Consider the following 23,088-nt stretch of genomic DNA (forward strand, 5'->3'; position numbering starts at 1 on the left):
GTCTGAAGGATAAGTCTTTTTTCTAGGGTCTGACAGATTTTTGGGTTGTGACCCTAGGCCACTTTTGGATATTTTGGGATAAGTGTATGTATATGACAGTTGTAGTAAAACTTTGGTATTGTGTTGGTTGGATAATTTGATATGTATATGATTTTACGTTTCCTGCTGCTTAGGTATCCGTGTTGTATTTTAGGTATATCACTGGTACCCATAGGTCCAAGTTGATTATGATTTGTTAGGATTATTATATTGGATATTATTATGGAAGGAAAAAAATTTTGGTAAATTAGGCAGGTCATTACAAAAAGTATTAGTGATAGATTCAATTTCGTCACTAAAAGTGGGTATTAGTGACCATTTTTAAGAACCATCACTAATAATGTAAGCATTAGTGACGCTTTTAGCAATAGTCACTAATACGGTTGTTGGCCTAACAAGGCTTACGAATCTTATTTTGATGATAACAAATTAAGGAAATTTAACATGTTTTGGTTAAAGTGATGATGTTTCAGGAATTAAACATTAGAGTTCAAGATCAAGAGTGCATTGATAGCCTACATTCCAAACAAGTGATCAAAAGAAAACTCAACAGATTAAAGTTTGAAAAATCCTATGAAAACTTAAAGAATGTTGAAGCTCAAAGTCAAGATGGACTCAAAGGAAGACATATATGAAGACTTCACACTTTGAATGTTTAAGTCTTAAGAAAGTCTTATATAAGTACTTCAATTTAAAATCAATATGAATGCTTTGAAGCTCTTAGGAATGATTATTGACTTATATACCCATTTTTAAAATACTTGAAAAATATTTTTTAAGGTCAAAAGTTATTTCAAAAAGGTTAAAATTATTTTTGAAATGAAAAGTATCTTACATTTGCATTGATGAGCAATTTGTGATAGAGAAAATTGCTCATCAATGCAAAAGTAAGGTGCTTTCAATGGAGTTGAGAATACAAGAAAAAAAAACCTTTACATGAGGTACTTTGCAAAAGCCTCCAAAGATTACGCTAGCACCTCCTCAAATGCTTACACTCACACCACATGCTTTCTATGTAAGAAGAATGGATACATTAAGTTTGAATGTCCATTAAAGAGAAAGGATGTAAAAATTAAACAAGTTTGGAAAGTAAAAGAAACATCAATTGTTAAACCATCCAGACCCAAGAAAGTTTGGGTACCTAGATAAAAAGCCTAGTTCTCAAACTAAGGACTCCATAGATATTAGGATTAGTCATTCCTCATTAGGAATAAAGAAAGCTAAATGTGTACTAAAATGAAAAGGGATGGTAATGCCTCCATAACCTACATGGTTTAAGGTTGCAAATCCTAAAATAAAGAGATGACTATAAGTGTGCTCTGATAGTAGACAATGCTTAAACTACAAATTGAGATGTCTAGTATAAAAGAGATGTTGAAAGGTTGAGTCAAATAAGGAATCTATTGCAAACTTGACTATACAAATCATGGTAAATGATTCGGCTATAGCTAAAGGGATGAGAAAACATAACCAAAGATCACTCACTTCCTTTAGACAACAGTGGAAAACTTAATGGAATGATGATTTGTGAATACTTAATATCAAAATTAAGGGCACAACATATGTTGTTCATTACATAAAATTGATATTAAAATGGTCACATAAAAAGAAACATAATGGATTGATTAAAAACTGAAAGAAGCTCAAAAGTGAAGAATCTGAAATTCAGCAGATTAAATGAATCCATAAGATACTCTTTAAGTGCAGAAGAAATTGTTTTTGAAATGCTCACAGCATATGGCCAATTCAAAGAAGAAAAGTTCAACTAAGAAGTTTTCTGAAATTATTATTAAAAGCCTTCACTCCATGATCATTTTAGAAGCTGCTACTTAGAAAATCTGAAGAGCTCACAAATACCAAAAAGAAAACTCTCTTTCTTCAATATATGGAAAGTCACTTAATCAAAATTAATACAAGGATATTGTACGAGTTGAAATGGAAAATCTTAAAGAAGAGTTTCTGAACTTATTGATGATTATCATATTGAAATAAATGAATACAAGAATGGCATTGTTAGCTACAAATCAAGAAAGCTTGGATTGTACAAGGCTTAACTTAGAAAGTACTGAGATTTTGAAAGCCATATGAATTTTTGGGTATTCATATGCAAAAGAATAATCTGAAACCAAACACTAAGCTAGATTTAAGTGTTTGACATTGCTATTTCGTTGTGTTTAGCTCTTTTATTTGTCTTTTTTGACCATCTTAGTTCACATGCTGATGTTGGATTATGTTTTATATTTCTTTTGAATGCTAAATAATGGATGACCATGTTATGATTGAAATATATGTTGGCTTATGGACCTTGTTATTGCAATCTAAATGTGAAAATTTTTTTTGGGTCCTTGATACTTTTGTGTAACATTTCTTTTGGTCTATCATTTTGTTGATAAAAAAAGGGAGAGAAAATTTAGCAAACTAAACATGAGCATAGCATAATAAATTTAAAAGCATGATTGATAATGATGATTGCTAATGATAACTGAGAATGATGATAGTTTCACATGATATTTACACTTATACTATACATGGATACATAGTGTGTCCTTCAAGAATGAAATTATGAATTTATTGAATATGAAATATATTTCACTCAAGGGGAGTTAGACTTGTTAAGTAATGATATCATGATTACTGGAAATTATTGAAAATTCTGATATACAATCTTTTGTATTTTCTCATGCTATTTTGAGACTTATTATCTATCTTTTTATGCATGATGAATGCAATGTAAGTTCTTCTTTGTGTCTTCACTGAATCTATATTTTTGCTTATGGTTGCTCAGTGCCGTGGTATTTATACATTTTTCTTGTTACTTTTCTCTATCAAAAACTTCTTATTGTAAAAAGTGTCCAACATGAAAGTTGAAGGATTTTCTCTTAACTTTCTATTAATACCAAGAACATTCAAATCAGAGTTGTATAGTAAGTTATACCCAAAATACTGAAGGGTAGTTGAAGTTGATAGCACCTCTTTTTGAAAGGCGAGTGACTTTCCAAATTTAAGATAAAGTAGTGTGGGAAACTTTCAAAATTGTTTGCTTGGGCTCCAAACTTTGTATAAACTTGGGAGACACTCCAAGTAAACTTGGGAAATACTCCAAGTAAAATTGGGCAACAAGAAATTACTTTTAGAACTCTATAAATACATGGAAAACCAAAGGATTTTTATATACAACTACTTACAATCTAGCAATCAAAGTCTCTAATTCTCAAAGCTCTCTTGCTCACACATCCTTGCTGAAGTTTTGCTGATACAACCACTGGTTCTTGTGCTCTTACTAAGTTTCATTCAATGTAAATAAGAATCTGGTGATTAATTTCTTGAGCTTCAAATTCATTCTTTATTGATATTTAATTTGAAGTATATTAGTGCTCTAACTTGTACTAATCAGCTCTGTTGTGAGAGTGTCTTTGTACACAAAAATTATTCTTTATTCTTGTTGTTGTTACGGTTCAGGTTGTTGAATCGTTGGTTTACCAAGCATGGGGTATCGCTTGGAGAGGAGGGCTCTATCTTATTTGAAGGAGTGTGTAAAAGGTTTGCTCCACCTGGTTAAGGGAGCAATATAGTGACTCCTTGGGTAGTGTATCTAAGGCGAGGACGTAAGTGGGTATAGTCGAACCTCATAACAATTTTGGTGTCACTCTCTTCCCTATTCTCTTTAAGTTACAACACATATAAACTGCGTGAATGCTTATTTGAATTGCTGGATATTAATTTGCTTTTGGGAATTGCGAAAACCGTAAGGGAATACGTTGATTAATCAATATTATTGCGGAAACCACAAGGAAGTAAGTTGATTGACTAATACCAAAGCTCATTAATCTATTGGTTGGTTACATACTTAAAATCAAGATACCTATTTGATATTGATATTTGAATTTTGGAAGCTTGGTTGAATTTTCTATTTTTATGATATCAAGCTAACTTCATTGATTGGATTGAATATCAATTATACTTGTGAAGTTGTTGTATTTGAAGAGTGTGATTGCAAATTAACTCAAATTGAAAAGGGGGTTAACTCTTAACTAAAGGAACTTGTAAAACAAAGGGATTTCAAAGAAAATTTTTAAAACTCATTTCACCCCACTCTTGGGAGTATACCTAACTTTTCAACAGTGCTATTAGTGACGATTTCAAAACCGTCACTAATAATTTCGTCATTAAAAACTGCTTTTCTCGCTCAATCTATCGCCATATGATCCTTGTCTAAAGTTTCCTGATATCTTTGAGATCTATATGGTTGTTAATTTGGTCATATCTTTTTGGTATATGCTTAAACGTTAAATCAGAAAAACATTGCTTGTTTAGTCTCTCAATTAAAGTTTCTTTTTCAACAAGCATTGCCCCCGGTATTTATTGAAAATTTTAAGGGGATATATTTATATATATATATATATATATATATATATATATATATATATATAAAAGCAAGAAATGAACTTATATATAATATATTTTATCTCTTACTTATGTGCGTAATTGTTTTCATGACTGTGCTTGTATTGTATTGAAAGTTTATGTCATGAAATTATATTGTTTATAAATTCTTTTTAAGGGTATTGCATAACTGGTTCATGGATCTTACATGAAATGCATGTGAACTAGTTAGACCATTATTATGATCGAACCTATTTTTTATATATGTCGCATGCTTTAAAATTCAAATATTTTGTGGGTCTTATGAAATTCTTAAATTGTAATGGTTTGCGTATATTTCTGGCCTGACTTTGTTCTTCATGTCATTTTTATTTTGAATGACAAGTTATTTTTTTATGAAAAATAAATGCAAAAAACATAAAGGGAGAGTATTTTCTAAACATATTGAATTTTTTTTTTTTTCAAAAAAAAGGTGTTCTCTTAGCTAAGTCTATTTTAAATACTTAAAATGTTTTCTACTTAACTTAGCCCTTTTGCTGATAACAAAATGGAGAGAATTTTATGAGCAAAATGTTTATGACCAAAAAGGGGGAAATATCTTAAGGGCAAATTACATAAGGGCAATTATCTGTGCTTGCGCTTGAATATTAAAATTAAATGCATGATCATTTGTAATATCTTTTTTCATGAATATGCCTTAACTTTACTGTTTATATTCTCTATGCATATTGTTGGGGGAGCCTTTTTAGGCTATACCCATTTTACTCTTATGTATTTGTCATCATCAAAAAGGGAGAAATTATTGACTTTTTAAGTCCGATCTCTGTTTTAATGCTGACAAACACAAGTGTCTCTTATGTGTCTATTTAAGTTCAGAACAGGTATAATTCAGGTAACACATAAGATCAAGAGAACATGGAAGCCAAGACAAAACTTAAAACTCAAATCTAGCGTATTCCATTATGTCAAAGAGCAAATGAAAAGAAAAAGACATAATATTTCTTTCGTAATTGCATTTATTTTTATTATTTGGTTTGTAATAATGCATACATCTACATGATATGGTTATTTGCTCAAATAGGACCATAGATTGACCATAGGGAGCCACAAGACCGTAGAGTGACCTTAGGGCTCATCTTCGGTCGACCGACGTCAGATTTTTTAGGTTAACTCAGTTGGCCATAGATTGACCTTAGGAGAACTAAAATTTTGGAAGACAAACCTTTTCATAAAAGCCAAAATCATATAAAAGGTTTAAATGGTTTAAGGTCAAAAATCGGGCTTTAGGCGACCGAACTAGCTGGAGGTCAATTCATTAACTAAGGCTCGGGCGATCGTCCTAGTTTTGAACTAAACGTCACCGGGCAACCAAACTACTAAAGTCACTTTTTTCACTATCCCCGGGTGCCCAAACTTTTAGTTCAAAAATACCCTAAGCGACCGAAATGTGAAGTTCGCTAGACCGAACTGTGAATCGGGCGACTGAACCTCAAGCGTTTGGAAAATCGCCTTGGCCCAACCACTTGGACCTTTACTCAGGCACCTGAAGTCAGAAAGTAAAATTTTCTCACTATGTCTGTTCGGGCGACCGAAACTCTCGGGTTGCCAAAAATTAACTGTGGTAATTAGGGTTAAATTTTAATTAAACTTTTTCAAAATCCCCAATAAGTCCCCAACGGTCATATTTTTTAGAAAAACTGTAAATATCCCTTTCATTTGTTTAATTAGTAACTTTTGATTAACTTTAAAATTCTCTCTAAACCTTTGTTAATCCAAGTTCCCCTAAACCAATTTTTATTACTAAAATCTCTTCTTTGGGGTAAAATTTTTTAAGCAAAACTCTTCCACTCTTTCATTTCAAAATTACTCTTGAAGAGAGAATATTTATTTTTAGGCATTTATTTTTACATGCTTACTCTCACTTATTATTTATTTTTGAAAATCCTTTTTGAGAGCATAGCTTTGGTTTCCCCCCAATTATTTCCTTGATAAATATTTTTGGGAGAAATTATTTGTAGCACAAATATTTTATTGAGTCTAAATTCCTAGATTCTCCAAATATTTTTTAGTTGCAAAAATATTTATAGGAGAACAATAATACTCATTTTTATATATTTTATTTGTGTAAAATTATTTGATAGCACCATTACTGCACTGAGCATTATTGCATATCATATTAGAGTACATGTATTTAGAGCTTAAATGTGTACATTTCTATTTCTATGTTTCAGAAGCATTTTTATGTAGAAAAATATTTTTATGTACCTTTTGGGTTCATCCCATTAATTGAACTGGAGAGTCTCAGCCCCGTAAGTAAGATCGGTTCAGTTCAGTCCGAAAATTGAACTAGAGAGTCTCCGCCCCATAAGGGAGACCAGTTGGCCTCAACCTGGAATTTGAGTTGGGGTTCTACCCTCCTTTAGGAAATTTCATCCTTGAAATTCCACTAATCATTCATTTTTACATCTCTATAATTGTTAACTCCCTTTATCCCATACAGTTCAGTATATGTCACCAAATAAACTTTTGCATCATCAACAATTAAATAAAATCATCATTATCTTAAACATAATTTCATACCTACCCCCTTGGCTTTATCTACCTTATCCAGGACCATCACGTAGACACGTGCTGGTCCACCACCACCTCGGGGTACTTGCTAACTTCCCCAAATCTAACTAGGTTCTGGTGCAATAGGTAGCAATTCCTAACAGTTCCTCCTAATGTGCCCCGATTTACGGCATATATAGCAATTAGAAGTCCAAGTCCAACATTCACCTTTATGCCTCTTATTACATTTTCAACATAAGGGGTAAGACAGATTATCCTGGTAACCAAAATAACCCCGATCTGTTGTCTCTTGCCTCGGGCCCACAGTATTCTTCTCTCTCTTCCACGATCCCTGACTACCCTCAGCCTGAAAACTAGTAGGTGCAGGTCTTTTCTTCTACTCCATTGGCTCAGTATTGCCCTAAGTGCTCTTCTCCAACACCGTAGCCTTATCTACCAAGTCTGAAAAATTTTGGACCTGAAACCCTACAACCAGCTCATAAATCTTTCATCTCAGGCCTTTTTCAAACTTCTTGACTTTCCTCGCCTCGTTCGGGATCAGAAACGGAGCAAAATGCGGCAGTTCAACAAACTTAACCACATATTCTCCCACAGTCATATTTCCTTGTGTGAGATTAATAAATTCTTTAATCTTTTCCTCTCTAATAGGTAAGGGGAAACACCTGTCAAAGAATAGCTCTTTGAATCGGTCCTATGTCAGAGCTATCTTTACTAACCTCTATTCCTCTAGTAGCTTCAAAGAAAGCCACCAGCATTTCGCATCCCCTGTCATCTTAAATGCAGCATAACGGACTGTCTGCTCGTCCGTGCAGCCAAGTACTTCAAGTATCTCCTCTATCTACTAAACCCAGTTTTCTGCAGTCACTGGATTAGATCCTCCCTCAAACGTAGGAGGGTTCAGTCTCATGAACTCCTTGATGCTGCAACCCTGTTCTACCACTGAACAGTTTTTCCCTTTAATATCTTTTCTCATTTCTACCCTGACCTGTCGGGCTGTACCCCGCAGCATCGTAGGGGTATTAATGTCCTCTTCACTGGAAGTCTCTGAATCATCCCTTCCTTCAGCCTCTACATCCTCATCCCTAAGATCCATCCTCAAAATAGAACGTAAAAAGGATAAGAATTACATTATCATAATCCTTATCAATACAATCATTAATTTAAATCCCAATATACACCCAACTTTTCAATTTAGGACCAGTCTCACAGCTCAGAAACAAAGTCATCTAAGGTTTACCGTGGCTTTTCTGAGGCCGTCGACTGCTTCAAAAAAAATCATAGGAAATCATCAACGTATTTCCGCCTCCAGGGTACGAAACAAAATCTTGAACTTCTCAATTCCTAACCTACCCATTTTCTATCCTCATCATTACCTATTCTTATACTTTGACATTTATCATCTTTAAGTCTGCAGAATCCCAAAACCTAATGCTCTGATACTAAAATGTAACACCTCAAACCCAAAACTAGGGTCTGGAGTGTTATATGAAATATATCTTTGATATATCTCACCTATATCTGATATCATAATACCTAGCTCTATATCAATTACGCAATGAAAATAGCAACATATCCTCGATAAAGTATACCAGAGTTTCTATACCTATACACATCTCAAAACATAACCCAACAACCAGTATTCACGAATATTCACAACAGTAAAAACATAAATATATTACAATCCCAAAATTAAAACTATAGTTTGTACTCTCTATTTCTACAAAAATTCTAAAACAACCCCGAGCTCTCTAAGCTCAATCCCGCGAAGGTCCTGAAAAAATGAAATTCAACTATCGAGTGAGACACATCTCAGTAAGGATGGAAATACATTAAAGTAGTGTGTGGCCAACATGAGATTTTTGTACAATATACATATTATTTTCATTATTTTCAAATGATATCATAATCTCCTAATCATACACAAGCAAGGTATTTTACCAACGAGAGTTCCCAAGGATTGGGGTGATTACCTGCCCATACAAGTAGCACCCCTCTGCTCTAATACTTAATGCAACCTATATTCCCATCTGAAGCATATCAGGGCACTTACCTTACTCAGTAAGCCCTCAAGTGATTAGTTTATCTCGTACTCACACATTCATACAAAAGTTTACTGGCAAAAGTTCCCGAGAATAGGGAAGTTTACCCGCCCATATAAGTAGCTTTCCTCTGCCCTAATACGTTATGCATCCCACAACTACATCTAATACCTATCAGGACACTCGCCTTTCTCAGCAAGCCCTCGGACGAAGAGTACACTCTGCCCCAAATACATATAATAATACAATATATAATACATTTCTTTCTTTACTCTATATCCATTATTTTTGTATCATTCATTACATTCATATTCAATTCCATATTTCTTATAATCTGCTTCCATACATTCTTGTCCATATCATTTCCATTTTCCAGTTTCCAAATCCATTGTTCTTATATCTGCCATTTCCATTTTACCCATGGTTAAAATAATAATTATGCCTTTAGAACTCTCTATACCGATCAAAGATCGTAGTCATGCTTCTACTCCATAACAGGTTATGCGGCTCGAAGGTTGGACATAACTCTGCTTGGCCTACCAGAGCTAAATCAATCACATTCAATTGTTTGTAGGTACGATTGGTTGCTCCCACACTAGTCTAGACTCCAGGGGGACACTACCCTTCCCAGCACAATCGACCATCCCATCTTCACACTCTATCTAAGACGTGTGGGTGCACTAGCTCTACCAAATATACCCACAACAGTAATGTGTCCATTTTCTTGTTTGCCAGTTTCCATTTTACCAGAGTTCTCCAACCATACATTGCCATTTAACAATTCCAAACACATGCATAATAAACCATATCACATTTTCATTATCAATACATTTCCAGTATTTCCTGCATCTCATACATATATTGTAACGATCCAAAAAATAATGGTATTTAAATAATAAAGAGAGAGGGAAATGGAAACAGGAAAAAAGGAGGCAGTACATTGCACTATTGGAGATAATAACCCAAAATTCCTACATAAGGCCTCGTTGACGAAGCCACACCTCGTCAATGGGAAGATACCGAGAAGGGTTTTTGGATAGTCTGAAATTCGTCGACGAGGGGGGAAGTTCGTCGACGAAATTATTAAAGGACTTGTCGACGAGGTGACATGTCTCGTCGACGAATTCGGCTCTATAAATAGTGAAAACCCATATTTTGATGAAAAATCAGCACAAGAAACTCCTTCTCTCTTTATAAAACATCTTCCAATCCTTCTCTCTTCGATTCCAGGTCCGTTTTACGCCGAATCGACGATCTGAAGCCACCATGATGCTCCCGGTGAAATTCTCCGCAAGTCTGCTGGAGCTGATCGTTGGTGGAGTTGGTTTGTATTTCGTCCCAAACGTAAGGTAAGGCATTTTATTTAGTATTTGTCTTTCCCTCAATTATGAGAAATATAATAAGCAAAGAAATACTGATGTTTTGATCTGGGGGATTTGATTTTCAGGGTGTTGAGTGGAGAACCCTGCGGGTATCGGGCTAAAGTACAGTAAGGACTTTTCAAAGATAAAGTAAGGGAAATATGTTATGTTAGGAGATTTACTTTCATTATCAGAAATTTTATATATGTATGCATGTATACCAGACATTATACAAGATATGAATTTTTAAAGCATGTGTGGCTTGAGTATATGATATTGATATGGAGTTTTATGTAGTTTTTCAGTATTTCAAGTTATACAGATATAGATAGATAATGACAAATTTTATATAGACAGAATTTGTATACATATACAGTTTATTTCAGATGATTACATAGACAATTATATATATATATATATATATATATATCAGTATATAGATATTTATTCAGAATAGTATATACAGTGTATATAGAAAGTTATGATTTCCTAAATGTCATAACACTTAGATTATACAGAAAGGGAGTACATACAGATCATATAGAAATAAAGTACAGACAGATTACACAGTTATAGCATCAAGATGCTACAGATATTACAATATTTACAGTACAGCAATATAGTGTTATGGTTATTTTAGAAATATAAAGAGTACAGTATGTATATATATACATAGTATCAAATCTCTGTGGAAAGATTACAGACAGATACAGTACAGATATAGAATACAGAGCACGATACCGTTGCTAGATATAGATAGAGTGCAACCACATATCTCAGATAGTGTGTGGGTACCGTCGATCATGCTCGGAGAGTATGCAGCTCCCCAGTTCGCTGGGTGGAGGGGGCCGGTTTGATGAGGTAGCAGCCAGTCCCGAGCTTAGGAGTGTATGCAGTTTGGCCGGGCTGGAGTAGTGTAGAGTATAGTGACTTACCTGGAGGGCCGACCAGGTTAAGTCCCGCCTATAGGCCGCACAACCCTGTCATGAGGGGTTAAATCGTGACATACAGAGTCTTAAGAAAAAACATAATTATTTATATGTATACAGTTTTACCGCTTTTGTTGTATATAGTATGATATAGCAGTATGAATGATAAAAGTTCAGATGATGCAAATGTTTTAAGCTACTATACATGTGTGTTGCAGATTTTCCAGATCATGCAGTTTTATATATTTGAATGTTATAATTTTTATGATTTGGTCGCCACACACTAGTAATAGCATATTTCCACTTACTGAGCGTCGACCCACCCCATTACTTTAACATTTTTCAGGTGAGCCAACTAGGAGAGCAGATCAGGCTCACGAATAGAGATCACTTGGTCACCATAGTTATATGGTAAGTTTGGTGTAGGGTTTTGTATTTTTGGGTAGTTGACACTAAAGAGAGAAAGGTATTATGTAGCTATGGTTGAAAATACTGAATTCTAGTATTGTATATATATATATATATATATATATATATATATATATATGCATATGTGGTTATGTGATTTATGTTTCCCACTGCATAGAGGTGCCCATTATTTTTAGATATTGGAGTAATTTGTTATTATTTTAAAAAAAAAATGGTGAGAATTTTGAGGATGTTACATATATCATAGTTCAGCACAGAAATTTCCTTTTACTCATGCCACACAATTTAAAAACATATAATCATACGTTTACTGAAAAATAAGCCAAACATGCTCATCGTTAATATACTAAATGTAATGATCCAAAAAATACACCCTTTTTTAAAAAAAATAATTTACCCTGATGCCCCTGCTAGAGCATCTCAGGCCCTAGACGGCACTGAGATATTCCTGTGCGTAATGGACATACCTAAGCAGCGGACAACAAAAAAGAAAGTCATACAACCATATCTACATACAATACCAGAATCCAGTATTTCCTAAATCACACTTACATTTTCACATCTCACAACAGTACCATCATCCCAAAACACAACCCTCTGTACACACTTACCTTATAAACAAGGCAATTAATGGGTCACTCTATCTGCGAGCCTGATCTACTTGCCTAACTGGATCACTTGAAAAATATTAAAGTAATTGGATGAGTCGACAGTTAGTAAGTGGAAATATGATATTACTAGTATGTGGCGACTAAGTTGCATAACTATTATAATAACATTTGAAACTGCATAAGCTGGTAAATTAGTAAAAAGCATATCTTATAATTATCGAGGTTTAAAATATAACTGTATCATATGAACTTTCTACTTTTCATACTGCTAATATCATACTATACTTATCAATGCCGTAAAATTGTATACATATACATAACTGTGCTTTTTTCCCTAGAAATGTGTATGTCATAATTTGACCCCTCATTACAGGGTTGTGTGGCCTGTAGGTGGGACTTAAATTTGGTTGGCCCACCAGATAAGTCACTGTACTCTACCCTTCCTCAGTCCGGCCTAACTGCATTCTCTCATAGGCATGGAATTGGACTACTACCTCGTCAAACCGGGCCCCCTCAACCCAGAAACTTGGGAGCTACATCCACTCTGGGCACGATTGACAGTACCCACACAATATCTAAGATATGTGGTTGCACTCTATTATGTAAATAGCAACGGTACCGTGCTCTGATAACTATATCTGTCTGTAATATTTTCTCAGGGATTTGATACTGTATAGATATATACTACTATAATTATCTTACCATTTTCATCATGTTTCCAAACTAACCATAACACTATAATTCTATACTGAATATACTGTATAACTGAATAATATAACTATAGCATCTAGATGTTATAACTGTATATCTGATTGTCTAATCTGTCTCCATAATCTGTCTGTATAATCTGAGTGTTATGGTATTAGGAAACATGGTTGTAATGACCCAAGACTTTAAATAAGTAGAAAATATGATAAATAAAATGGATTAATGGATAATGAAGGAAAAAGGAAAGAAATTAGAAGGAAAACAGGCCTCGTCGACGAATATCCTGTATTCGTCGACGAGTGTCCTTCTAAGCTCGTCGACGAAGTCTGCTTCTCGTCCACGAAGAAATCCCGAGAGAGTGTATTTGGAACTATGAATTTCGTCGATGAAGGTATCTTTTCATCGAAAAAGACTCTACAGTACCGAATCGACGTGTCTCGTCAACGAAGCCCTGCCTATAAATTGAAATTCTTTCATTTTTCAGCGTGAAAACTCGGCCAATTCTCCTTCTCTCTCTAGAAAATGATCCCCCAACCTTCTCTCTTCGATTTTGGGCCGATTTTGACCTGGTTTGACGATCCGTAACCATCAGGGGGTTCGTGGGATCATTCTTTTCAAGGCTATAGGAGCTGATCGTTGGGTTGTGAGGTTTAGGAAACATCCCAAAATTAGGGTAAGTGATTTATTTTGGGATTTTCTTAAGAAATATTGTTATTTGGAGCCTAGGAAATAGTGAATAAGTATTTTCCTTAAGATTTAAGTTAATTGGAATTTATTGTATTTAAATTAGGATTTTTGGATCTAGGGTCCAAGTGAACGCTGTGGGTATCGGTTCGGGGATCCTGCTAGCGCAGCTTGAAAGTCAGGTAAGGGGGAAATTTATATATTAAATCAGGTTTTTCATGAATTAAAAATGAATTATATGTTATTTAAGTATATATGTTTATATGTGGGCTTAAAATGCCAGCCATGAAATTTATGTTTTTTGAGCCTAGGATTGTTTATATAGTTATGTATATGTGAAAATAAATAAATGAAAGTGAAAAGGTATTTTTCTAAGGAAGTAAGGAATGAAATTTATTTTTGGTATATAAATGTTAATTATGAGTTGGCTTATTTTGTAAGAGATGTATATGAATTTTACTGCTAAAATTGTGTGTCATGAGATTCTGTGCAAATATATGTTAGATATATGAGATGCAGGTTAAGTAAGTAAAGCTTATGAAATGAAAATGTTATGCAACTAAAAGACAAAGGAATGACAATGCAATGAAATGAAATGTGAAACGTGAACGATACGAATGGGAAAGAGTCACTTAAAGTGAAACGAAATGCAAAGTTAAGTTATGAATAGGAATGAATGTACATGAATGTATAATGACAGAAAAGAATGATGTATTACAAAATTAGAAGTATGTATGTACGTAGAACATGTTACGATTGGGCAAAGTGAACTCTTCGCCTCACGGCTTGCTGAGAAAGACAAGTGCACTAGTAACTTCAGATGTGGTAGTAGCAGCATAATGTACTAGGGCAAAGGGAACCTATTCGTATGAGCGGGTAGATTTCCCTATCCTTAGGGCCTTTTCTGGTAGACTATTGCTGAATGCATGAGTACGAGATTAATCTAACACTTGAGGGCTTACTAAGTAAGGTAAGTGCCCTGGTATGCTTTAGTTGTGACCTTAGCGTTACCTATGTATCAGAGCAGAGAGGTGCTACTTGTATGGGCGGGTAATCACCTCTATCCTTAAGTAATCTCGTGGGTTAAAACTTTCATGTGATTGTTTAGGTTTAGAAAACGATTTCAAAGTTATGTTAATGATTTGTAAAAGTTATTAAAATGATATCTATTTACCTCATGTTAGCCACACGCTGTTTTAGTATGTATGTTTCCTCCCTTACTGAGATGTTTCTCACTTGAATATGAATGTTTCTTTTTTTCAGGACATCCTCGAGATCAGACTTGAGGAGCTCGAGGGTATTACTAGCGTTTTTTAGGACTATAGAAACAGGGTATATGTTGATAATATTTTGGGAATGGAAATGTTTATGTTTTATGTTATTACGTTTTTAGGTTTATTGAGAACAGAATGGTTGTGAACATATTGAATGTTTTGGAGATGTATGAATATATAGAGATTATGATGGTTGGTTTTTACGGATTTCTAGTTAGGATATAGTAAACTCTGGTATATTACGGTATTATGGAATGTTGGTATCATGGTCTATGTTGTATGGGGATTATGTTTATGTTTTCCACTGCGTATGTATGTTAATGATTTATGATTTAACAGGATAATATCAGGTATAACACACCGGACCAGGGTTTAGGGGTTCGGGGCGTTACATTTTGGTATTAGAGCAATGATTTTGGGATTTTGAGGATTTAGGAAATGATTTATACCAGAGTATAGGAAATAGTTAGGATAAGGATACTAGATAAATAGGTTAGATATTGAGAAGTAAATTTGGTGTAGGGAAGTATAGGATCTTGTTTTATGATTTAGGGGCGAAATTACGTCAACGATTTCCTGTGATTTTTCTGAAGCAGTCGACGGCCTCAGAAAAGCCACGGTAAACCTTAGATGTTTTTGTTTCTGAATTGTGTGACTGGTCCTTATATGGAGATTTTGGATTTTATTTAATGACTATGTTATTTGGAGTTTTAATATGGAAATCTTATCTCTTTTCTGTCCTATTTTTCAGGATGGATTTAGGAGATGAGAATATAGATGCTGAAGGAAAGGAGGATTCAGTGACCTCTAGTGAGGAGGAAATAGATACCTCTAAGGTATTGCAGGGTATCGTTCCTCAGGTTAAAGTAGAAATGAAGAAGGAACCAAAAGAACAGAACTGTCCACTTGCAGGACAGGGTTGCAGCATAAAAGAGTTTGTGAGGATAAACCCTCCATCCTTTACAGGAGGACCTGATCCAGTGGCAGCAAAGAACTGGGTACAGGAGATAGAAGAAATCATGGCTATACTCGACTGCACGGACGAGCAAAAGTTTTGTTATGCCGCTTTCAAAATGACAGGAGAAACGAAGCGCTGGTGGCTTTCTGCGAAGCTGCTGGAGGATCAGAGGGTCGTAAAGATAGCTCCTACCTGGGAGAGGTTCAAGGAGCTTTTCTTTTACAAGTATTTTCCTTCATCTGTCAGAGAGGAGGAGATAGAAGAGTTCACCAATCTGACCCAAAGAGACATGACAGTTGGGGAGTATGCGGCTAAATTTGTAGAATTGTCGCGTTCACTCCATTTCTAGTCCCAAATGAAGCAAGGAAGGCCAAGAAATTTGATAAAAGGTTTGAGGCGCAGAATCTACGATCTGGTGGTTGGGTTTCGGATCCAGAGTTTTTCAAAAATAGTTGACAAGGCCTCAGTGTTAGAGAAGAGTATCCAAGGTAGCACTAAGCCTTCAGAACAGAAGAAGAGACCTACACCATCTGTCTCTCAGTCTGAGGCCAGTCAGGGATCAAGGAAGAAAGGGAAATAAGCAATGGGCTCTGTATGCCCAAAGTGTGATAAGAGACATAGAGGCGAATGCTGGTATGGCACTCTGAGTTGCTACAGGTGCGGCAAGTCAGGGCATATCAAGAAAAATTGCCGAGAACCCTTACCTATGGTCACTGCTCAGAATCAAGATAAGGGAAAGCAGCAGATACCACTTGGAAGAGGTGGTCTGCCTCGACTGTACACACTCCGAGCTGAGGAGGATGCCATCAGAGAAGCAAGTATGAAATAATTTAATTTAATGAATGATGATTAAATGACTTATGTGATTATATGCATGTTAAGTTATTATGATGATATTTAGTAAATGAGCTTAAGTCGTGTAAAAGGATGACTAGATAGTAAAATTTCGAGGACGAAATTTCTTAAGGAGGGGAGAATGTAATGACCCGGGAATTTAAATAAGTAGAAAATATGATAAATAAAATGGATTAATGGATAATGAAGGAAAAAGGAAAGAAATTATAAGGAAAACAGGCCTCGTCGACGAATGTCCTGTATTCGTCAACGAGATTCCTTCTAAGCTCGTCGACGAAGTCTGCTTCTCATCCATGAAGGAATCCTGAGAGAGTGTATTTGAAACTCTGAATTTCGTCAACAAAGGTATCTTTTCATCGACAAAGACTCTACAGTGCCTCATCGATGAATCAACGTGTCTCGTCAACGAAACCCTACCTATAAATTGAAATTCTTTCATTATTTAGCGTGAAAACTCGGCCAATTCTCCTTCTCCCTCTAGAAAACGATCCCCCAGCCTTCTCTCTTCGATTTTGGGTCAATTTTGACCTAGTTTGACAATCCAGAACCGCCAGGGGGTTTGTGGGATTGTTCTCTTCAAGGTTGTAGGAGCTGATCGTTGGGTTGTGAGGTTTGGGAAACATCCTAAAATCAAGGTAAGTGATTTATTTAGGATTTTCTTAAGGAATATTGTTATTTGGAGCCTAGGAAATAGTAAATAAGTATTTTCCTTAAGATTTAAGTTAATTGGAATTTATTGTATTTAAGTTAGGATTTTTGGATTCAGGGTCCAAGTGAACGCTGCGGGTATCGGTTCAGGGATCCTGCTAACGCAGTTTAAAACTCAAGTACAGGGAAAATTTATATATTAAATCAGGATTTTAATGAATTAAAAATGAATTATATGTTATTTAAGTATATATGTTTATATGTGGGTTTAAAATGTCAGCCATGAAATTTATGTTTTCTGAGCCTAGGATTGTTTATATAGTTATGTATATGTGAAAATAAATGAATGAAAGTGAAAAGGTATTTTTCTAAGGAAGTAAGTAAGGAATGAAATGTGTTTTTGGTATATAAATGTTAATTATGAGTTGGCTTATTTTGTAAGAGATGTATATGAATTTTACTGCTAAAATTGTGTGCCATGAGATTTTGTGCAAATATATGTTAGATATATGAGATGCAGGTTAAGTAAGTAAAGTTTATGAATAAAATATGATATGGGCAATGATGCTTGTGTATGTTAAATGCAACCATGTAAATGTAAGACAGCTAAATGACAGTCATGTTAGCAGATCTAGCACACTTCTGTGTAGACTAACTGATGACAGCTAAAAGGAGCTGTGTTAGCAGATCTAGCACGTTTCTACGTAGACTAACTGATGAATGCTAAAGACCAGTTGTAGTACAAAGGAATGAATTGAAAATTTTATGCAACGAAATGACAAAAGAATGACAATGCAATGAAATGAAATGAGAAATGTGAACGATACGAATGGGAAAGAGTCACCTTAAGTGAAACGAAATGCAAAGTTAAGTTATGAATAGGAATGAATGTGCATGAATATATAATGACAGAAAAGAATGATGTATTACGATATTAGAAGTATGTGGTTACGTAGAACATGTTACGATTGGGCAAGGCGAACTCTTCGCTTGAGGGCTTGTTGAAAAAGGTGAGTGCACTAGTAGCTTCAGATGTGGCAGTAGCTGTATAACGTACTAGGGCAGAGGGAACCTATTTGTATGGGCGGGTAAATTTCCCTATCCTTAGGGCCTTTGCTGGTAAACTATTGCGGAATGTATGAGTACAAGATTAATCTAACACTTGAGGGCTTACTGAGTAAGGTAAGTGTCCTAGTATACTTTAGTTGTGACCTTAGGGTTACCTATATATCAGAGCAGAGGGGTGCTACTTGTATGGGCGGGTAATCACCCCTACCCTTAAGTAATCTCATGGGTTAAAACTTTGCATATGATTGTTTAGGCTCAGAAAATGATTTCAAAGTTATGTTAATGATTTGCAAAAGTTATTAAAATGATATCTATTTACCTCATGTTAGTCACACGCTGTTTTAATATGTATATTTCTTCCCTTACTGAGATGAGTCTCACCCAAATATGAATGTTTCTTTTTTTCAGGACATCCTCGACATCGGGCTTTAGGAGTTCGAGGGCATTATTAGTGTTTTTGAGGTCTATAGAAACAGGGTATATGTTGTTAATATTTTGGGAATAGAAATGTTTATGTTTTATGTTATTACGTTTTTAGGTTAATTGAGAACACAATGGTTGTGAACAAATTGAATGTTTTGGAGATATATGAATATATAGAGATTATGATGGTTGGTTTTTATGGATTTCTAATTAGGATATAGTAAACTCTGGTATATTACGGTATTATGGAATGTTGGTATCATGGTCTATCTTGTATGGGGATTATGTTTATGTTTTCCACTGCGTATGTATGTTAATGATTTATGATTTAACAGGATAATATCAGGTATAATGCACCGGACCCGGGTTTAGGGGTTCGGGGCGTTATATTGGCATTCTATAAATACTGTAATATATTGATCTGAATAAAATCTGTAATACTTGCCTAATAAATATCTTTGTATATCTGTCTATATCTGTGTATTATAACATGATATGCTAGAAAAAGCTATATAATTTCTATATCAAGTACATATCTACTCAAGCCACACAAACATTAAAATTCACATTTTGTAAAACTGGATAATAAACTAATATAAATATATATAAATATTTAATAACATTGTTAAAACTCCTAGCATAGCATATTTCCCTTGGTTTCTTCAAAAGCCCCCTACTGTGATTGGTCCTACACCCGCAAGGTTCCCCACTCAGCACCCTAAAAACAATATCCCCCAGAATAAAATATCATTATTTTTCCATGTACAACATTTTCTATAACTATGGGAAAGGCAAAAACTGAATAAAATGTCTTACTCTGAAATTGGGACGGAGTTCAAACCACTTCCACCAACAATCCACTCTGGCAAATTTGTAAAGAACTTTCCCAAGAGCGTCGTGGTGGCCTCAGATCATCGATCCGGTAAAAAACGAGGCAAAAATCAAAGAGAGAAGGAGAGATAGGCATTTTAGAGAGAGAGAGTAATTTCCTGCGCAAGTTTCTCGTGAAAATTTGATTTTAAGAGTACTTATAACCCCGAATTGGTCGAGGAGACACGTCATCTTGTTGATGAGTCCCTGAACAAGTTCGTCGACAAACCTGAACCCCTCATCGATGATTTTCAGACTACCAAAACCCCCCCTCTCGGTATCTTCTCGTCGATGAGGTCGATGAGATGTGACCTTATCGACGAGACCCTCATGTATTCTCGTTGACGAATCCCCTGTGTTCATCGATGATGCTCTGATTAATTTCCTGGGTTATTACATTCTCCCCTCCTTATAAAATTTAGTCCTCAAAATTTGCTATCTGTGTTGAACCCCATCCATACAATCTATCATCTCATAGAGGCAAACAGTCTACTTATTTTATTTCTTACCCTCACTTATGGCGGAGGAATACCATGGTTACATTCAAGGTCTTGGGAGATTACAACTATAAAATAAAATTCTAACAAAACCAAAACACTATCTATCCTATACTAAACAATAAAAAACTATTATAAATCTCTACTTTATCCCACTAAACAAGTGCAATTATTTCTGTTTAATTTCTTCTTCAAGATCCCACAAAACTTCTTCTATAGCATGGTTTCTCCACAAAACTTTCACTAGCTGAATTTCCTTGGTGCGCAATTCCTGTGTCTTTTGGTCCAAGATTTGTACTGGTGCTTCCTCATAGGCTAGTGAATCTTTAAGCTCTATCTCTACATAGCTGATAATGTGGGATGGGTCTGGGACGTATTTCCTTAACATAATAATATGAAACACGTCATCAATTCTAAACAGTACTGGCGACAAAGCGAACCTATAAGCAACTGACCTCACTCTCTTAAGTATCTCAAAATAGCCAATATACCGAGGGCTTAACTTGCCCTTCTTTCCAAATCTCATAACTCCTCTCAGAGAAGCTACCTTCAGGAATACTTGATCCCCAACATAAAACTCTGATTCCTGACGGCATGTGTCTACGTAGCTCTTCTGCTGACTCTACGCAGTACTGATTCTTTCTTTAATCAGTCGGACCTTTTTATACACATGTTGTACCATTTCTGGTCCCAAAACTATCTCTCACCTACTTCATCCCATAAAAGAGGAGAACAACATCTCCTACCATACATTACCTCGTAAGGTGCCATGTCGATGCTAGTCTGGTAGCTATTATTGTAACCAAACTCAACTAGCAGCATAAACTGGGTGCAATTATCCCCACAATCTAGCACGCACGCACGAAGCATATCCTCTAATGTCTGGATTTTCCTCTCAGTCTGACCATCTTCCTAGGGGTGAAAAGCAGTGTTGAATGCTAATTGTGAACCCATAACTCCTAAACACTTTTCTAAAATCGTGAGGTAAACCGAGGATCTTGGTCTAAGACTATAGATACCGGTACCCTATGGACACGAACTATTTCCTGAACATATATTTTTGTCAATCTGTCCATGGAATAATAGACCTTATTTGGGATGAAATAATCGGACTTTGTCAGACGATCAACAACCACCCAAATTGCATTTAATCCCTGTCGTACTGGTGGAAACTCAGTAATGAAATCCGTAGAAACGTGATCCCATTTCCACTATGGAATGAACAATGGCTGCAACTATCCTGCTAGTTTCTGATGCTCAACCTTAACCTGCTAGCACATCAAGCATTACTGTACAAATTCGGTAATTTCCTTTTTCATTCCACTCCACCAAAAATACTCTCGCAAATACCTATACATTTTAGTACTGTCAGGATGACCTGTGTATAGTGATCTATGAGCTTCCTTTAAAATCGTTCTTCTAATATGATCATCTGCAGGCACACACAATCTGGTGCGAAACCTCAAAGCTCCATCATCAAAAATACTGAACTCCTCTCCCTGACCATCCCGCACTCTAGCCATAACCTTTGCTAACTATGTGTCAGCACCCTGAGCGGCCTTAATCTTTTCATATTGTGTCGACTGCACAACCAGGCTGGTGATGAAGGCTTGTGGATCATCCTCTACCAATTCCATGCCAAGTCTCTCCATATCCATCAGGATCAGATGTTGTACCTCCATAACTGTCAGTGCTGATCCCACTGATTTCTTGCTCAGAACATCTGCTACCACATTTGCTTTTTTTGGGTGATAACTAATAATACAGTCATACTCTTTAATGAGTTCCAGCCACCTTATTTTCCTCATATTCAGTTCTTTCTGGGTAAAGAAATATTTTAAACTTTTATGATCTGTGAAGATTTCGCACTTCCCACCAAATAAATAATGCCTCCAGACCTTTAAAGCATAAACCACTGCAGCTAATTCTAAGTCATGCACAAGATAGTTTTTTTTCATATTCTTTAAGCTGTAGACACATAAGCAATGACTCTCCCATGCTGCATTAACACACATCCAAGACCCTTCGAAGATGCATCACTGTATATCACAAATTCATCTCCTTCTGATGGAAAAGTCAGAATTGGTGCCGAAACCAACCGCCGCTTTAATTCCTAAAAACTCTGCTCACAATCACTGGTCCAATCGAACTTCGCATTTTTCCTCGTAAGTCGTGTTAATGGACCAAATAATCTTGAGAAACCATCCACGAAGCGTCGATAATAGCCTGCCAATCCCAGAAAACTTCTAACCTCTTGGACATTTTCTGGCCTTTCCCAACTCACCACCACCTCTATTTTACTCAAATCAACTGATACTCCTGCTTTAGAGATCACATGGCCAAGAAAAGAAACCTCCTTTAACCAGAAATCACATTTCTTGAATTTTGCATACAATTTTCTCTCTCTCAATATCTACAACACTAGCCTCAAATGATGCTCGTGCTCCTCAAAACTTCTCGAATAGACCAATATGTCATCAATGAATACAACCACAAACTGGTCCAAGTACTTGTGGAACACCCGATTCATTAATCCATAAATATTGATGGTGCATTAGTCAACCCAAATGGCATCACCAAGAACTCGTAATGCCCATATCTTGTCCAGAACGTGGTTTTTGAAATATCTTATGCTCTAACTTTCACTTGATGATATCCCGAACGCAGGTCAATTTTAGAATAAACCTGGGTCCCCTAAAGCTAATCAAACAAATCATCGATCCTAGGGAGAGGATATTTAT

Source organism: Malania oleifera, chromosome 2, assembly GCF_029873635.1.
Source record: "Malania oleifera isolate guangnan ecotype guangnan chromosome 2, ASM2987363v1, whole genome shotgun sequence".
Taxonomy (NCBI): domain Eukaryota; kingdom Viridiplantae; phylum Streptophyta; class Magnoliopsida; order Santalales; family Ximeniaceae; genus Malania; species Malania oleifera.